Source organism: Lithobates pipiens, unplaced genomic scaffold (assembly GCF_037356315.1).
Source record: "Lithobates pipiens isolate NorthernLeopardFrog02 unplaced genomic scaffold, aLitPip1_a1.2 Scaffold_28, whole genome shotgun sequence".
Taxonomy (NCBI): domain Eukaryota; kingdom Metazoa; phylum Chordata; class Amphibia; order Anura; family Ranidae; genus Lithobates; species Lithobates pipiens.
Genome location: NW_027507789.1, coordinates 174,598,005 through 174,618,903, shown reverse-complemented (window position 1 = coordinate 174,618,903; position 20,899 = coordinate 174,598,005). Strand labels below are relative to the sequence as shown.

Here is a 20,899-nt window from a genome sequence, read left to right as displayed (position 1 = left end):
TCGCAGAATTTCTAACATGCATAAGTGTACCAGGTCCGAGGCGGTGAAGGAAACGGTGTTGAAGCTCCATACCAGGTGGTATTACACCCCTGCGAAGCTGCATACCTTCTTCCCCACCGTTTCTGGATCTTGTTTTCGGGGTTGCCCTGATTCAGGCACTCATCTCCATATTTTTTGGAGCTGCCCAGCTCTCAGAACCCTCTGGCAGAAAGTGCAGGACAGAGTGTCAGGTATCATTGGCACCCCTGTCACGCTTACCTTCCAAATGTGCCTCTTTTTTGCTGATATCCCCGGTTCTACCCCCCCGGAGCAAAAGCTCTCCCATACTCTCTTTAGTGCAGTACACTGGTCGATTGCCTTATTCTGGCGTTCGCCTACGGTTGCATGGGAACGGGTGCTCAAGAGGATGGCTGCAATACAGTTAATGGAGAGGATTTCCCATACAATTTTGGACACCATGCCGGTATACGACCTTAAATGGAAGTCTTGGTCCCCCTGAGACCCTATGCCTTCGGGCTGGGACTGTCTGAGAGTCTGCTCGCCCCCAAACGGGGTTCTGACCTAGTTCGAGGATCTTGTAGATCCGTACCCTTTTTGAGCATTTATTTCATTATTTCAGTTTTAGTTATTGTTTTGTGCTATGTTTCCTGTTTTTTTTTTGGTTTTCTTTGGCATTTCCATACTTGTTGTTATTCGATGTTACAGTCACTACTCCAGTGCTTGGTATAGTGGGGGATACTTTATCTCTGTTTGATGCCTTGCTCTCTGTACCCCCATGAACAATGACTATTGTGTTGGGTGGCAGGTAATTATCAACCATTTTTCTGTTTTGTACTTGAATGCCTGCTATTCCATTACCACAAGCAATGTATTGTTGTTACTCTGTGTACTGTACTTTGATGCTAGTATTCTGGAGCACTCAGTCGCTCAATGTATGTGCCTATTTTTTCTCTTTATGTCTCAATAAAAGTTCGTATTAAAAAAAAAAAAAAATAATATTTCACAGGAGGGCCTGTTCCTGTGCCCACCCAGAGTAACTGTGAGGACTTATAGTGTTGTGGCACCAGCACCACAACCACCAAAGTTCAATTTTTCTACCACTTTTCAACAATGGCATGTAATTACAATTCTTGATATAATCGTTCACAGCAGGGCGCTCCAGCGCCCACCAAGAGTCACTTTGAGGGCTTACAATGTTGTGGCAAAACCAACACCTTGTTCCGCCATTTCTGCAGAGCATATAGGGCAGGCCCCTACTTTCAAACATCCAACTTACAAACATCTCCTACTTGCAAATGGAAGGAGACAACAGCAAGTGAGATGAAAAAAGATGGACGACAAAACAAATTATACAGGGGTGATAACCCTTCCCTATGTTTTCCAAAAAGCTTAAAAATAGTTTTTTTGACTGGAGCTACACTTTAAAAATGTACCAGTTGAAAATTACAAACAGATTCAACTTAATACAACAAACCTACACAGTCCCTGTCTTGTTTGCACCACCTGTATACTGCTGTTCTGAGTATATAGGGCCTGGGGGCCAAACGCATTTCCTTTTTTTAATATGGGTACGGGGTTCCCCTTAATATGTGTACAAGACCCAAAGGGGCTGGTAATGGGCAGGGAGGGCTACCCATGCCATTTTTCTCAATGATTTTCAACCATATTGCAGGAACCAGATATAACATTAAAACCGCAAACAGTTTTAAATGATGTTATTTCCGTTTAATGTCATTTTGTGCAGGGACTGTTCTAAACACAGGAAACACGTGGCACTTCACAGGCATACTACAGACACCCCCCCAGGCACGATATTTAAAGGAATATTTCACCTTTTTTTTCACTTTAATCATCATTAAAATCAGTGCTCCCGCCAAAACGGCCATTTTTAAAAACATTTTAGGCATTGACCCATGTCAGGAGCCAGGTCCCCAAACCCTTTTTAGGACAGCATCTTGCATATTAGCCGTTAAAATTAGCACTTTTAATTTTGAACATTCCCAGTCCCATAGATTCAATGGGGTTCTAAAGTTCGTACGAATTTGGGGTCCGTTCGAAAGTTCTGGTGCGAACCGAACCTGGGGGTGTTCGGCTCATCCCTACTGGCATAATAATCCCTTTATGAAGAATCACATTTTTTATGGCATATATATTGACATTATATGGGACGGACCAGCTACTCAGGTGGAGATGTTTGTCCAACATTGTAATGACAATGATATGGGACTCTTCTTTACCTCTCTGTGCGATACAGACAAATGAGCCTTTCTAGACACATAATTATACCACAAAGGCAGTGATATTTATGCCCATAACTATACAAAACCTACTGTCATGGACGTACTGCGCATGGCCCTGCAACTGGCCGCGGACACACGGGTCCATTGGGATATGTTCCAGCCCACAGGCATTCAGCAGTGTATAGATGTGCGCCCATGCGCGTGTGCAGATCGCAGACGCGTGCACAGTTACACAGCTTTGGCGCCCAGTGATCTTTAAATGGGGCCTCTTCAGAATGCATCCTTGCTTTCTGATCTGCAGCTCATCCTTTACCCAATCCTAAACCTGCATCTGCTCCAGAGTTACCCGGCTTTACCTGACCTTGCTGCTGTCTCCAGTCCTGACCCCTTGGCTTGCTTTTGACCTGTTCAGTGTTCCTGTTTGTTTGATCTCCCGTTGCCAATCCTGCCTGCACTTGACCTGCATGCTGCTTCTGTCTGACTGATCCGCTGCTGTAACCTGGCTTGTCTGACCCTGCACCTGCCTACATCCGTGCGCATCTGCCCACAAGTTCTGCATCATTGCGCATCTGCCTACAAGTCCTGCATCAGTTCGCACCTGTCTGCTACTTCTCAGCGTTCCTGCATCCGCAGCAATCAAGCCTGTTCCTGTCTCTGCCAAGTGGATACCATCTTCAGCCAAGCAGACCCTCCAAGCTCTCCTACCCCGCTGTGCTCCGAGGGTCACTGTTCCCACTCCAGTGAACCCTGAACCAGAGCTGTACGAGAGGTCTCCCTCTGCACGTAAGTCTCACCTCCAACAGCGAACATATTTGTTCATATTTTTTTAATATATTCAGGTGTTTTTAACTAGCCTGCTGGAAATGTCATTGTTGAATGTGTGCGCTGTAATATGTTCTGTAAGGCTCACCTCCAAGGTAGCAAAATTCTTGGAGAAGGGGTATCCTGAGGCATTGGTTGAAGATGCCTTCTTACATTATTTGGACAAACCCACAAGTACATACATAAAGGGTAAAAAAACTGAGCTAATCAAAAATAATAAATTGGATCAAATTTACAGCAGCAATTGATGTGGGATAAACACAAATAAGAATAAAAAGAAAGAAAATTGCACTAATGTAGTCCAAAGTAAAAAAAAATGTAACTATGATGGATATAAAATTCCAAATGTTTGAGCAGCTGGAGATAGATCCAATATTCCTAGTGCAAAACCACAACAGAATGCTTCATGAATTTATAGAGAACATGCTCACCAGATTGCAAGCCAAACACGCATGTGGCTTTAACGCAGCCCGGGTTGATGGTTTCTGCAGGAAGACAATATGCTGTGATGCTGTGATGTAGGGTTATAAGGCTCTTATCATAAATTGATGCTCAGTCCATAAGACGTAATTTCATATCACCCAAAAAAAAATAAGGAAATATGCAACATAGCATAATTCTGCTACGCTTCCAATAGAAGTGCAGTATGCACAATAACACTTTTTAAAAATAAAACACTCAGTGGATGAACAACGGTTAAGTGTACCACCACCACATAGAGGGCCTCCTTACCAGATCCCAGAAGCACACAGGGATATATGTCTCTTTAAAGACTCCTCTGCAGAGGTGAAAGCATGCAAGCATATGAAGATAGTGCACAAAGAAGGGACCAGTGATTATGACACAATATGTGTGTACCACCACCACATAGAGTGCCTCCTTACCAGAAATCAAATCAAAAAAGATTATTAAATGCTGAATGTCTTGTGAAAAAATAGTGAAATGAATAGTACATAGAAATAAGTTCACTAGGGAATCGATTACTCAATAGGTTCAGACACATGAGAATGACACTATATGAAAATATATTCAATGAATAATCAATTAATCAATCAATAGGTTCAAACACATGTCCATGTTAAACCACAATGTCCATGAACGTAATGTTGCAAAAAGTTCAATTAATGTATCACAAAAGGTCCTTTCCAGTGTTACAAGGATGGCTAAATGATACAAATTATGGCAGAAATTCCTTTCATTCTTTTCCTTCACACAGAAGCACCATACACTGAACTCATCCAGCAATACATCAGTCAAGTGAGGTCTTACCAGATCTGTAGGATCTCAAATAATAGAGATCGGAGCATGAATGAAAGGTGAATCCTCACCACCAGGCAATCCGTTCAGGTGATATGACCATCCAATCCCTGGATATAGATCATCCACAACCCTAATGTAAGGGATGATGGAAAAAGGTTATTTTTAAAAAAAATTTTTTTAAAACAAATACATATATACAGGGTCATCATTTTCAAAAAATGTATACCTAAAGAGAAAACATACCAATGTATGTATCTCCATACGGGCATCTCATCGCTAATTTCACACTGACACAATACATAATAGACCTGTATATATATTTAATATATAAATGGGACAAGAAATATTGATATATATATCTGATAGGGTGCATAACTAAGATGACCTTAACCCATTTGGATATCTTATTGATCATCAGTCAGTCCTTATGGACTCCCTATGTGCACATATATAAACACAAAATCTAAATACAAAGATATATATATAAACATACCAAAAATTTAAATAAAAAATATATAAAGAGAGGTGGTATATAAAAAATTTTTAAAGAGAAATTAAAATTAATTTAATTTAAAATTAACTAAACATTAATTTATTGACCTATTCCTATTTTTCAGGATATAGTTAACACCTTGTTTCCACCATCCCAATATGTTGTTCTGTGCTACTGTTGAAATAGCTGCAAACAGGTAGACATAAACACCCAATGGAACTAATATTGGTATCTTTTTAACTGGAGAAAAGGAATAGTCAACGCCAAGATGATATTTATTGGTGAACTAAAAGGTCTAGTATAAAGACACGTGTCTTCCATCAGCTGTTATCTATATAGCAGTTAATATCCCACTCGATGTTAAGTCCTAAGGGGCTATAACATTGGATATCAAATATCCAGCGAGTTTCTCTATGTGAGATATGTCGTTTTAAATTATTACCTCGCCAAAGGGGGACAAATTTCCCTATAGCGATAATTTCCAACCCAGATGGATCCCTATTATGAAATTGGTGAAAATGCCATGACACACTGTGTCCAATGAATGCCCGTCGAATATTAGACTGATGCTCACCTATTCTGACATTTAGTGCCCTGGTGGTCCTGCCAATATATTGGTAGCCACATGAACACCTAAGGAGATATATTACCCCTACAGTCTTACATGTGAAATTCCATAATCTGATAAGATCTATAAATAAGTTAGATGCAACATAAATGTGAAAGTTTTAGTGGTTATGGAAGTTGTACACATAGCATATCTCCTGCAAGGGAAAAATCCTTTAAGATTACCGATAGACATGTGCATTTCGTTTAGTTCCGAATCGAAATTCAGACGAGTTTTCATTATTTGGACATTCGGATGCATCCGAATTGCCAAATTACAATGCTAACGAATTCCACCGAATTCGGACGAAATTATATTATATTATATATATATATATATATATATATATATATATATATATATATATATATATATATTTCTCTTACGGAGAAATGCGTTGGGTGGAGCTATAGGACCAGACGTACGTTACAGCTAGCTGCCTTGTGCCGCAGCTGTTGTTTTTATATCAATACACTGTTTTTTAAAATATTTGGAAAAATATTTTTGGGATGTTAAGTCTGTACCCATTCAACTACTATTTTTAAATTGGAATAAAGAAGCCTTTTAAACCTAGTACTGCACCATAAGGTTTTTTTTTTTTTCAAACATTTTTTTATTGAGGCAAATAAGATTATACAGTCATTTGACAGTACTTAACATATAATAAATGTTATAGGTACATTTATAGAAGTCAAATAAAAACAAAAAGAAAAATTTCGAAGCATACAAGAGATCATCAAAGAAAAAACAAAACAAATTACCGATCTTTAATATCTGACACAGCATATCCTATTAGACATAGAGGGAGTGTTTACCTGAGTATTTCAATTGCGCGAGGTCTGACAACCCATACTGGTGATTAGTCCTGTGGTAGTAAGATATTCCTATGACTTTTCCAGGCATTCTATCTACGTTTGAACTTTCCATTAGCATAATGGAATGTATTCTGTTTAGAACAGAGGAAAGGGCAACTGCAGGGGATTGCCAGTGCAGAGCAATGGCCCACAGAGTAGCTATGCAAATAGTGTGAATAAGCATTCTTTGTTTCGGAAGATACGTTTAATTGATGCTCCAAGTAGGCACATGGAGATTGTGAGCTGTAATGCCGCGTACACACGACCGGACTTTTCGAGGGACTAGGTCCGACAGACTTTCGACGGAGTTCTGACAGAGTTCTGACAGACTTTCCGAAGGAACAGACTTGGCCACACACAATCACACCAAAGTCCGACGGATTCGAACGTGATGACGTACGACCGGAATAGAATAAGGAAGTTCATAGCCAGTAGCCAATATCTGCCCTCGCGCCAGTTTTTGTCCGTCGGACTAGCACACACACGAGCGGATTTCTCGGTAGGAACTGGGTCCGGTGGAAAAATTTGAAACTTTGTTCCATTTCTAAAGTCTGTCGGATTTTTGCAAATCAAAAGTCCGCTGCAGCCCACACACGATCAAATGGTCTGCCGGAATTGTTCCGTCGGACCTTTGATGTTGAAAAGTCCGGTCGTGTGTACGTGGCATTAAGATGAACCGGAAATTGCAGATGCTATGGCAGTTACTTTCTTCCAAACTGGAGAAAGTAGGCCACAGTCCCAAAATATGTGCCTAAATGTACCCGGGAGCTGGCAGCCCCTGAAACATAATCCGGATGTCCCCGGAAAAATGGATTGAAGTCTGGATGGGGTGTAATCCCTTCTAGTTAATACTTTATAGGCCGTTTCTCTAACAGTTAAGGATTTTGAGGATTTGCGCAAGTTCTCCAGCATTGTGTCCCAGTCCTCTGGGGTAGGGATGAGCTTCGTGTTCGAGTCGAACCTACGTTCGACTCGAACATTGGCTGTTCGGCCGTTCGGCGAATTCCGAACGTTTTGGCCGTTCGCGTCAAAATTCGTGTGGCCCACAATGCACTGCGTTGGCGCAGAGCATTGCTGGCTCATGATTGGCCAAGCATGCACTGTGACCCCGCATGCTTGGCCAATCGCAGCGCCAGCAGCGAGGAGAGCCATGATTGGCCACAGGCATCCTGCCTGTGGCCAATCATAGCTCAGGCTGTGTAGTGCACGCCCCACACTATATAAGGCCGCCTTTGAGGCGGCCTCGTGTAGTGTGTTGGCATCTGAAGCAGCGGGTGTTCTGTGTACCTTCAACACAGTACACACCAATCGTTTTTGGCTGATTTCCTATCTTGCTGCTGTGTAGTGGTTGTTGTCTGTGCCCTGACCGCAGTATACACCACTATATTCACCTCACCTATATAGCTAGTGATCTAGCTTTAACCACTTAACAACTGCCCATTGCCGATTAACGGCTTCAGGGCGGTTGTTTAACTCTGAGAGGCCATTAATTAACGGCCTCCCAGAATTCTGCTCTCGCGCGCCCCCTGGGGCGCGCACTCGAGAGCATCCGTGACCGCCGGTCATCACGGATCACGGTAAACGGCCGCTCGTCGCGGCCGTTTACCACGTGATCGCTCCGTCAAATGACGGAGTGATCACTTGTAAACAAACCGGCGTCATGTTATGACGCCGGTTCCTCCCTCCCCTCTCTGTACCGATCGGTACAGCGGAAGGGAAAGAGATCGGTGTCAGCAGCGATGTGGGCTGCATCTGCAGTGCCCACATCGCTGCTCACCGAATTTAACCCCTCAATTCCCTGCTAATACTCTGCAATACCAGTGCATACTCTGCAGTACCCTGCCATTACTCTGCAGTACCCCGCCATTACTCTGCAGTGCAGTACCCTGCCATTACTCTGCAGTACCCTGCCATTACTCTGCAGTACCCTGCCTTTACTCTGCAGTACCCCCCATTACTCTGCAGTAACCCCCATTACTCTGCAGTACCTTGCCATTACTCTGCAGTACCCCCCAATACTCTGCAGTACCCGCCATTACTCTGCAGTACCCCGCCATTACTCTGCAGTGCAGTACCCTGCCATTACTCTGCAGTACCCTGCCATTACTCTGGAGTACCCCCCAATACTCTGCAGTACCCTGCCATTACTCTGTAGTACTCCCCAATACTCTGCAGTACCCTGCTATTACTCTGTAGTACCCCGCCAATACTCTGCAATACCCTGCCATAAATTGCCATACCCAGCCATACTCGGAGATACCCAGCCATACTCGGTGATACCCTGAAATACCCAGCCATAGACGCCCCCCACCCCTCACCGCCCTCCGGTGCTTCTACCAACTCGCCAGTACGATCAAAGCCAGAATCTTTTTTTTATTTTTTATTTCAGGCTTCCCAGCCTAGAGGTGAGATGTGGGGTCATATTGACCCCCAGATTTCACTGTAAAGAGGACCTGTCACCCCATATTCCTATTACAAGGGATGTTTACATTCCTTGTAATAGGAATAAAAGTGATCAAAAATATATTTTTGGGGAAAAAAATGTCAAACTAAAATAAATAAAGTAAAATGAACAATAAAAAAAAAAAAAAAAAAAAATTTAAAGCGCCCATGTCCCCATGTGCTCGCATGCAGAAGCGAACGCATGCGTAAGCCCCGCCCACATATGAAAACGGTGTTCAAACCACACATGTGAGGTATCGCCGAGAACGTTAGAGCGAGAGCAATAATTCTAGTCCTAGACCTCCTCTGCAACTCAAAACATTTTAAGCGTCGCCTATGGGGATTTTTTAAGTAGCGACGTTTGGCGCCATTCCACGGGCATGTGCAATTTTGAAGAGTGACATGTTTGATATCTATTTACTCAGCATAACTTCATCTTTCACTTTATGCAAACATTGGGCTAACTTTACTGTTTTTTTTGTTTGTTTTTTAAGCACAAAACAGTTTTTTCCCCCCAAAAAACGCGTTTGAAAAATTGCTGTGCAAATACCGTGTGAGATAAAAATTTGCAACGACCACCATTGTATTCTCCAGGGTCTTTTGGTATGCATATGCTGTGTGTGTGAAATAACCTGATAATATGACAATTTTGTGGAAAAAAAAAAAAAAGGAAATAGGCCGTCAGTACTTCAGGTGTGATCAATTTTCAGATATTGGCACCATAGCTTGTGGACTCTATAACTTTCACAAAGACCAAATAATATCCACCAATTTGTACTTATTTTTACCAAAGATATGTAGTAGTATGAATTTTGGCCAAAATTTACGAAGAAAAAATTACTAATCTGCTAAATTTTATAACAGAAACGAAGAAAAATTCATTTTTTCGCTGAATTTTCGGTCTTTTTTCTTTTATAGCACAAAAAATAAAAAACTGAGAGGTGATTAAATACCACCAAAAGAAAGCTCTATTTGTGTGAAAAAAAGGACAAACATTTCCTATAGGTCCAGTGTTGCATGAATGAGTAATTGTCATTCAAAATGTGAGGGCACCGAAAGCTGAAAATTGGTCTGGTTATTAAGGGTGTTTAAGTGCCCAGTGGTCAAGTGGTTAATAATAGAGCTTGCAGTCAGTAGTGTTAGGAGATAGTGCGTGCTGTCTGCGTGCCCTGTACCCAGTACATACCGCTATAATATAGGGCAGGCCCCTACTTTCAAACATCCAGCTTACAAACATCTCCTACTTGCAAACGCAAGGAGACAGCAGCAAGTGAGATGAAAAAAGATGGACGACAAAACAAATTATACAGGGGTGATAACCCTTCCCTATGTTTTCCAAAAAGCTTAAAAATAGTTTGTTTGACTGGAGCTACACTTTAAAAATGTACCGGTTGAAAATTACAAACAGATTCAACTTAACACAACAAACCTACACAGTCCCTGTCTTGTTTGCACCGCCTGTATACTGCTGTTCTGAGTATATAGGGCCTGGGGGCCACACGCATTTCCTTTTTTTAATATGGGTACGGGGTTCCCCTTAATATGCGTACAAGACCCAAATAGGCTGGTAATGGGCAGGGAGGGCTACCCATGCCATTTTTCTCAATGATTTTCAACCATATTGCAGGAACCAGATATAACATTAAAACCGCAAGCAGTTTTAAATGGTGTTATTTCCGTTTAATGTAATTTTGTGCAGGGACTGTTCCAAACACGGGAAACACGTGGCACTTCACAGGCATACTACAGACACCCCCCAGGCACCATATTTAAAGGAATATTTCACCTTTTTTTTTTCACTTTAATCGTCATTAAAATCAGTGCTCCCGCCAAAACGGCAGTTTTTAAAACTTTTTTTTGCATTGACCCATGTCCCCTGAGGCAGGAGGCAGGTCCCCAAACCCTTTTTAGGACACTATCTTGCATATTAGCCGTTAAAATTAGCACTTTCCATTTCGAACGTTCAAGTCCCATAGACTTCAATGGGGTTCTAACGTTCGTTTCGAACGCGGGGGTCGTTCGCAAGTTCTGGTGCGAACCGAACCGGGGGGTGTTCGGCTCATCCCTACTCTGGGGCAAACTGTTCATTACAGTCTGACTCCCATTTATTTTTATATGGTGGTTCCCCTGGGAACCCCGCAGATAGTGCTGTTTTATAAAGGGTGGAAAAAAGGCCCCTTCCTCTGGGGGAGTCATGGCAGATCTGTTCAAACAGTGTAGGAGGGAAAGATGGATAGAGGGCAAAGTGGGAAGTGTAAAATGTCTTATTTGCAAATAGTGGTAGTGTTCCCTGAGTGGAATCTGTTTTTGTGTGCGGAGGAGGTCAAACGTGGCGAAGGAGTCACCCACTTGAAGGTCAGCTAAAGTGACCAAAGAGTTAGAGATCCGCTAACAGAAACCTTCTGGATGTTTAAAAGCTATGGTAAATGATGGATCTCCTAGGAAAGATAAGCCTTGCGGAGCGGGCGACACCAGGCCGAGTCTACACTTATAACGGTTCCACAGTATAAGAGAATGCACCACTAAGGTATTTAGAGAGGCAATTTTTTGTATAGATTTAGTGGGAGTCCATAGTATATAAGGAAGCCAATAAGGTTTGATAGATATTGATTCAAACTTGACCCAGGGTACTTTGGAATCCGGAATATTCCATTGGACCTTTAGCAACCAGTCAGTAAGCAGTAATGTTATGTTGTAACTGCTGGCAATTGCTGCCTGATCTGATACAGTAAACTGATTTTAAAGCGGGGTTCCACCCTAAAGTGGAACTTCCGCTGATCGGAAACCCTCCCCCCCTCCGGTGTCACAATTGGCACCTATCAGAGGGGAGGGGGGTGCAGATACCCGTCAAAGACAGGTATTTACACACACTTCCGGACATAGACTCCCACGGGAGTCTATGCCTCTTCCTGTCCCTGCGCGCTGTCTGCTGGGACACACACGGGTCCCAGAGACAGCGTGGACAATCCCTATTGCGCTGCGCGACTCGCGCATGAGCAGTAGGGAACCGGGAAGTGAAGCTGCATCGCTTCACTTCCTGATTCCCTCACCTAGAATGGTGGCGGGAGCAACCGAGAGCCGAGCGATCGATCGGCCTCGGCTGCCGGCATCGCTGGACCCCGGGACAGGTGAGTGTCCATTTATTAAAAGTCAGCAGCTGCAGTATTTGTAGCTGCTGGCTTTTAATATTTTTTACCGCAGTGCAGTCACGCTTTAGGTCTAGTTGCTATTTATTGTATGTCTCAGAGTAGGTGGAGAGTGAAACTGCATGGGGAGGGGGGCCCAAGAAAATTTTTGCTCAGGGTCCAATCAATATTAAAGACGGCCCTGGTGACCGCATTCACTGTGCTTTAAGAGCTAAACCTCCCCCTGATAAACCTCCTAGAGACATAGGTTTCCTGGTAAAGGAAGACATTATGAGGGCAGCCAGGGATCTGAGAAACATTGTTTTAGATGGAGTGCAGCTACAGATCTATCCAGATATCTCACAAGCAACACTGGACAGATGCAGAAAAATGAAGGAAATCACTACAGTGCTCTCCACAGCAAGGATCAGATATAGATGGGGTTTCCCTTTTAAACTGATTGTACCTCATAATGGCACCACCTACATTGCCACCACAATCCCTGAAGGCCAAGACATCCTGGTCAAACTAGGTCTGCTGGATGCAGGCAATCTCCCACGTACCCGATCCTCGTCTCGTCCAGCTCCCATCTGGAACACCCCGGCATCACATACAGACAGACGCAGATTCAGACATGAGGCTGGAGTTTTGAACTTTAATTAAATCATAACCTTTCGGCGGTTTTCTGGTGTTCATATTTTCTTCAGGCTTCTCTAGAACTGACTATTATTCTTGATTTATAACAAGTTTTTTTTTCTTTTTTCCCTTCTGGATATATACCTATCTTCATAGTTGCCAACTGTCCCGAATTTCCCGGGACATTCCCGGGATTAGGACATTTGTCCCGAATTAATTTTGTCCCGGGGAAATGTCCCAGGAAATTCGGTTTGTCCCAGCTGCCACAGTTCAAAGTTAGTCTCCGCGCAGCGCGGCAACATGAAGGAGGGGGCAAGTCTGTGGATGGGATGTCAGAGGGGGCCAGTCTGTGGATGGGATGTCAGAGGGGGCCAGCCTGTGGATGGGATGTCAGGGGGCCAGTCTGTGGATGGGATGTCAGAGGGGGCCAGTCTGTGGTTGGGATGTCATGTCAGAGGGGGCCAGTCTGTGGATGGGATGTCATGTCAGAGGGGGCCAGTCTGTGGATGGGATGTCATGTCAGAGGGGGCCAGTCTGTGGATGGAATGTCATGTCAGAGGGGGCCAGTCCGTGGATGGGATGTCATGTCAGAGGGGGCCAGTCCGTGGATGGGATGTCATGTCAGAGGGGGCCAGTCCGTGGATGGGATGTCATGTCAGAGGGGGCCAGTCTGTGGATGGGATGTCAGAGGGGGCCAGTCTGTGGATGGGATGTCAGAGGGGGTCAGTCTGTGGATGTCAGAGGGGGCCAGTCTGTGGATGTCAGAGGGGGCCAGTTTGTGGATGTCAGAGTGGGCCAGTCTAGATGTCAGAGGGGCGCAGTCAGAGTCTGGATGTCAGAGGGGCACCAGATGTTAGGAGGGGCTCCGCTGATGGACACCAGATGTGAGGAAGGCTGCTCTGATGGACACCAGATGTGAGGAAGGCTGCTCTGATGGGGCACCTGATGGCATCTGGTGGCAGGCAACGTGGCTAGTGACGCGCTCAGGGCTCCCACTGATTCTGCATTATGGTGAGTTGAATGATTTCATTTCATATTACAATGTAATAACAGAAATAATGCGCTTCAATCATCCTGACACCATAACAATCATGGCGCCGGGATGATTGAAGCGCTAACACCAGGTCTCTCCCTCTCCATCCCGCATTCATCTCAGACGCTAACCACACCCCGTTGAGCCACGCCCCATGTAAGCCACGCCCACTATTTTACGTAAACCACACCCATATCTTGCTGCAGCACACGCAGCGCGCCGCATTTTATCCTTTTCCTATGGCACGCCTATAACCGCATTCCCCCCAATTATAACACAACTCCGCCTACTACCAAAAAAGTGTCCCGAAATTTTTTTTTACAATGTTGGCAACTATGTATCATACAGCAGTAAGCACAAGCTTTCCTGGTATGTAAATTACTATGTGCTAAGCATTTCAGTTGAAAGTTGAGATTAATAATTTATGGTGCTAAGCTGACATCTACTGTCATAACCTGGAACTGCAACATTTTAGACTTTTAACTTTTTCATAATTTTTTTTTTATTATTATTATTTTTCTCTTCTTCTCTTTCCTCCTCGTATCACCAACACCTTTTTAATATTGTTGGTGAATTTTTTCTCTCCGCCAACACTTTGGTACTGCCGCCCTCATTGTGGAACAGTTATTGTTTCACTTTAACAATGTCTCTGAAGGTGTTTGGTTGAATTGATTACTCAATGGGTTTTTCAAGACCACTTCCTAGGGCAGCAACCCCCGTTTTTTTATTTTTATTTTTTTATTTTTATTTATTTTGCTGAATACAATTTTTATTTTTTTCTTTAATTTTATTTATTTATTTATTTATTTATTTTTAAATACTAATGCGGTCATAGTGCCACTTACGATCATTTACTGGATCTCCTGAATCTAAAGGTATTTTTTTCTCTCACATGGAGATCGGTTATATGATTTATATCATTTATGCCATTTATTTCAGGTTGAATTTTCCAGTTTCTACAATGCATGTATACCCTAGGGACTATTTGCTGTTGCCCTGCATAAAATATAGCAATATACTTTGCTCCTCTATTTTTTATTGTACCTTTTTTATCCAATGTTCTAAAAAAGTGGTACATCCTCTGTTTAAAGAAGATTTAATGACTTCAGTTTTGTCTAAGGTATTTTTCCGAAGATTATCTTTTGTGGCTCTCCACCCTATGACGCCATTATTTTCCTCCACTCAGTTAGAGTGATCCCTCTCCCCAGAGGGAAGGCTCATATACAACTGAAATGCGAATATACATGTTTTCTCATATATTTGGTTATATCACTTTTTCATAAAAACTTAATTCGCATTTGTAAGTTGACAAGACTGTGTCTTGGACCGATAGGTCTATTATTACTTCGCGGTCGGTTGGGAAATAATTTTCTCTCCAACCCCAAATGTTTTTTTTATTTTGGAACAGGTTTTATTCCATGCAAAGTTTTAGTTAATTCATTCTGTATAAGATTATTCAAATATGGTAAAAAAAAAATTTATTAACCGATAAACCAGACACAAAAAAAAACAGAGTCATTCCTACACAAGGTTCTACGCACCCTATATTCTTTAACCACTACAATACAGGGCACTTTCGCCCCCTTCCTTCCCAGCCCAATTTTCAGCTTTTAGCGCTCTCGCAATTTCAATGACAATTGCTTGGTCATGCTACGCTGTACCCAAATTACATTTTTATAATTTTGTTTGCACAAATAGAGCTTTATTTTGGTGGTATTTTTTCATGACTCCGCTTTTTTCTTTTTTTTTTTGCGATATAAGCGAAAAAATTGCGGAAATTTTGAAAAAAACAATATTTTCTTCTTTCTATTTTAAAAGAAATCCAATAACATCGAATTTTGTCATAAATTTATGCCAAAATGTATTCTGCTACATGTCTTTGGTAAAAAAATTTGGGTTAAGTGTATAATAATTGGTTCGTGTGATCACGGACATATGTACTCAAATGATCATGTACAGATGTCTGCAGGTGATCACGGACATATGTGTGCAGATAATGATTGGGACATGTGATTTTAGTGGGACATATGTGGGGGACATGTGTTTTTACTATTGGGGGCATGTGTTTTTATTATTTGGGGACATGTGTGTTTTGGGGACATGTGTGTTTTGGGGACATGTGTGTTTTGGGGACATTGTGTTTACACTGTGTGGTGATGTGTGTTTTCACTAGACTGGTGATCAGTGAGTAAAAAGCTGTAAAAAACAGCTCATACTCACTGACCACCAGCCGGCTGCAGTGATCCGCTCTCCTCTCCTCAGCGACGACTTCCGTGTGAGGAGAGGAGAGCCGATTGCCTAGCAACCAGCTGTTTGTTTACATCACATGATGGCTGTGATTGTACACGGCCGTCATGTGATCAGGAGGGCCAATCACAGAGCCCTCCTGCCGATCCGAGATGCGCCGTCCGGGTGACACGAGCGCATCGGGATCGCATCGCTGAGCACGCGATCCCCTTACTTCCGAAGGACTTTCAGGAACATCCAGTCAGAAGTAGAGAGCTCCCACCTGGCCGTATATATACATTGGCTGGGTGAGAAGTAGTTAAACAGGCTTATAACATATGTATCTTTATTCCCCCCCCACCTTAAAGGATTTCAGGTAACACCCCTCCTGTTGCTCCCACAAAAATATGAAGCCACACCATGACGATCACAATAATATCACATAATGTAAAGGGATTCATTTCCCCTAATAAAAGGAAAAAGGCCTTTTTACAATATAAAAAAATGAAATGCGAAAATAGTAATGTTACAGGAGACACATTTTATGACAGACGTGCATCCTATATTTTTTCATAAAAAATCCAATCAATCTTTTTACACCACTTCCACCACTAAAACTAAAGGAGTAGCAATATTTTTTCATCACTCTTTTCCCAAAGAGGTTCAGCAAGTCTATAAAGACCAAGAAAGTAGGTTCATTATTATTAAAGGCACATTAGCTGGGAGAGACATTACAACATCAACACTCACGTATTGATCATATTTTTTGCACCCCTATAATTCTAGCTAATGCCCTAAACGCCACAATACACCCTTGCTCTTGGTCAGACCATCATATTGTAACCCTTAGTACTAAATTTATTGGCCTTATCTCCACTCCATATTCATGGAGACTGAACGAATCTCTATTAGCTGACCTCATTCAACAGCAAGAGATAGCATCAGAAATCAAAGATTACTTTACAAGTAATGTCACTCCTGATATCTCCTCCTCCACATTATGGATCACACATAAAGCTTGTCATAAGAGGCCATCTCATTAAAAGGGCGGCACAATGTAATACGATTAAGTGGGAAAAAATCCATTCCCTCACTAAAGACCTCCATAACTTATATAAAGACCACAAACATACACACGACCCGGTCATCTTTAAGTTGACCACACATAAAAGCAACAAATTAGATTCTCTCCTAACATTTAGAGCAGAAAAAACTCTCCGCTGGTCAAAAGCAAAATTCTTCCTATCTAGTAACTCCTACTCTACGATGTTCGCCCGTCAACTTAACCAATCAATAAAACCTACCCACATCTATAATCTTAAAAATAGCGTGAATCAGCTTGTCACACACCCTCAGGGGATACTTTCAATCTTCAAAAATTTCTACTCTGACCTTCTCTCAGCACCAAACACACCAATCCCTCCATCTTCACTTTCTTGGTTGAATAACCTCCTTTTTCCAAAATTAAACCAAACACAAAAAGATGTCCTAAACTCACCATGCTCAGAAGAACTATCTCAATTAAATCACTTAAAATAAATTCAGCACCAGGCCCAGATGGTTTTTCATCTCTATACTATAAACAATATCACCAACTCCTAATTCCTCACCTAGTGAAATTATATAATAATATTCTAAAAGGAGAACAATTCCCAGAAGAAATGCTACTCGCTAACATGTCACTCATCCCAAAACCAAATAAGGATCATACATTATAGCAAAATTATAGGCCAACTTCCGTTATAAATAATGATCTCAAAATTTTTAGTAGACTTCTAGCTAATAGACTTGCCACAATTATCCCTACACTTATCTCTCCATTCCAATCCGGATTTATCCCTGGAAGACTACTGACAACATTAGATTAGTTACAAACATTATCCAAGACGAGAATATACACTCTAGACCACTTTTAATGTTGAGCCTGGATTTTTTAGCTTTAATACTCCAGAGATATGGCTTCAAATCATAGTCCTGTCACCAGAATAAGGCTTACCAGGCTGCAATTCAGATTTTTTTAGTATAGGCAGGGGTACACGTCAGGGATGCCCCCTTACCCCATTCCTAGCGATCGAACCATTAGCCACAGTAATCCTACTACACACAGACATCAAAGGTTATACAACAAACAATAATACATATAATGAGCATGTACGCAGATGATATGTTACTATTCCTTTCCCAACCTAATACTGCATTACCTAATCTTTTATACACCCTCAATCATTTTTCATCCCTATCGGGCTTAACAGTCAATGTATCCAAATCATTAGGTATGCCAATCAATATCCTACCCTCCAATCTAGAGTCCTTACGCTCCTCGTTCAATTTTTCCTATTCATTAGAGTCCCTACCATAGATAGGTATTCACCTCACCCCCATCTTCAATGATCTTGTGGCAAAAAACAAAATACCATTGATGCATAAATTAAGATCGACACTAAAAATGTGGAAATCCTATAAGATATCATTCTTGGGCAGGATCACAGCAATAAAAATGACGTTATAAATCTGATGTCAATAAATTCATATGGTCGGACTCCCACCCGAGCCTTTCAAGACTAATCCTATATAGATCCCAAAGACATGGAGGACTAGGCCTCACAGATTTTTGGTTATACTACCTATCTGCTAGATGGACTCAAATGGCACAGTGGCACATCCCCAATCTAAAAGTTCCATGGGTTGAATTTGAAAAGAGCTCCATCTTGCCATTTTCAATCTTAGGTTTACTGTAAGGAAACAAAATTTCAAACCAAGCTATGGACTCTTTAAATCAAATAGTCTCACAGTCATACCAATTATGGAAAATGTATAACCAGAAATGTAATCTTACATTCAAAACCCCTCCACACGCATCCTTTATAGGCGACCCAAAATTCCTCTGAATTGCACAATAATAATCGTACATCTCTTTTCAACTTTATAGAAGGCACAAATTTAATTTCTCTCTCATCCCTTAATGCTAAACACCAAATCCCTGATTTGGAACACAACAATTTTCTCCAAATTAATCTCAGATAAAAATATTACTTTAACCTTACACAACTGCCTTCTCTTCTCTCCCATTATAGATCTCTTTACCCACAATAAGAGATTAATACACACTAAATGTGTAGCAATCCACTGGCTAATTGCATTTCACTGGAAAATACCAACAGTTCCATTAGTACATCTCAAAACAAGAATTATTAACATTAATCTAATGGAAAAAATATATTACAATGTTCAGAACACGAACCATATATACATATATATTATATATATATATATATATATATATATATATATATATATATATATATATATATATATATATATAAAATGGGATCCCTGGTTCGAACATAGCAACGAGTTCTTTAACTCAGATCAACATACCCCTCCATAACTTATTGATTAAGATCATATATAAATCACTGTAACAAAGATTATAATACCTGTCTTAATTTTTCGTATATAACAAAATTTAATACTGTCACATATGTATGTTATATTATCCACGTCTATATCTGACTCTTTTAAACTTTCATTTTACTTATGTCATATCGCTTTTGTACCATCTTTTGTACTCAATAAAAAAGTTTGTAAACAAAGAAATTTATTTTACTGTAGATAGACTCCAGGCTTTTGTCTAAATCAGCCTTTGTAAGCCCTTGTACACACGGTCGGACATTCCGATGGACAATGTCCGATAGGACCGTGTTGTCGGATAATCCGACAGTGTGTGGGCTCCATCGGACTGTTTCCGTTTGAGTATCCGAAGGACCAAGTTTTCCAGCTGGGCTATAAAATTTGATGATCTGATCGGACTTTGTCCGATCATGTGTAGAGAATTCCGATCGGACAAAGTGCCATGCATGCTCAGATCAAATTCCTAGACCAAAGCTATTGGCTACTAGCCTGAACGTAGTCCTGTCCTAACGAAATAACGTCATCACGTTAAGTACGATCGGATTTTCTGACAACTTTGTCTGACTGTGTGTATGCAACAGTTTCGGACAAAATCCGTTGGATTTGGTTGTCGGAATGTCCGACCGTGTGTACAAGGGCTAAGAGGGGGGGAGTACTCACAGTCCTGTAAAGGAATAGAAACATCCTGTGAAGCCTGTAATGATGGACTGGCCGGGCTGCCGGCACCATTTTGGGACATGCTGTAGCATTCTCGAGTCCGCAGAAGATAGTTGGTTAATGACCTCTGCGCAGTCTTCTTACCCTTTTTGTACTTCGGCGGCATGCACACCGCAGTCTGGGGGGTGTTGGGAGCAGTTGTGGAGATTTTCGTGCAGTAGGACAGAGCTACTCAGTCATGCAGCCGGTCCTGTGAAAGTCGCACATGCGCCCCTTCTTTTTTTGCCTTATGTGATCACGTGTGAGGGATCCCAGCGTGTTCAGAATTCTAGGGAACACGAACAGCACTGTAAGCAGACGAGTGCTGTGTGGAGGAACTGTCCCGCTTGCTTACATCAGGGGTGGGGATGAATGGGATTGGATGGTCATATCTCCTGAACGGGTTGCCTGGTGGTGAGGATTCACCTTTCATTCATGCTCATACGATCTCTATTATTTGAGATCCTTCAGATCTGGTAAGCGGCCACCTGGTCAGACCTCACTTGATTGATGTATTGCTGAATGAGTTCAGCGTATGGTGCTTCATGTGAAGGAAAAGAGTGAAAGGAATTTCTGCCATAATTGGTATCATTTAGCCATCCTTGCAACACTGGAAAGAACCTTTTGTGATACATTGAACTTTTTGCAACATTAGGTTCATGGACATTGTGGTTTAACATGGACATGTGTTTGAACCTATTGATCGATTAATTGATTATTCAGTGAATATATTTTCATAAAGTGTCATTCTCATGTGTCTGAACCTATTGAGTAATCAATTCCCTAGTGAACTTATTTCTATGTATTATTAATTTCACTATTTTTTCACAAGACATTCAGCATTTAATAATCTTTTTTGAACATTGTGATACACGGATTATTCTTAATATTTATTATTAATAACCCCTTGGTGGAATTTTCGTCATTTATTTCACACACGTAGGTTGCGCAATTAAAGTTTTTCACATACATGCACAAGCCAAATATTTCAGGTTTATATATATATATATATACACACGTACACACACGTTCAGTATTAAGGATGAGCCGAACA

The 20,899-nt window shown here is 41.6% G+C and overlaps 1 protein-coding gene across 1 annotated transcript in view; it reads right to left on the bottom strand.

Moving 5' to 3' along the window:
* The window catches only part of LOC143935836 (NXPE family member 4-like), a 190,060-nt gene that overhangs the window by 91,127 nt on the left and 78,034 nt on the right, over positions 1-20,899 (bottom strand). The window contains exon 2 of the mRNA XM_077459955.1: positions 4,332-4,452. The gene's annotated coding sequence lies outside the window, so the exon portion shown is untranslated. The remainder of the gene's footprint in view (positions 1-4,331; positions 4,453-20,899) is intronic.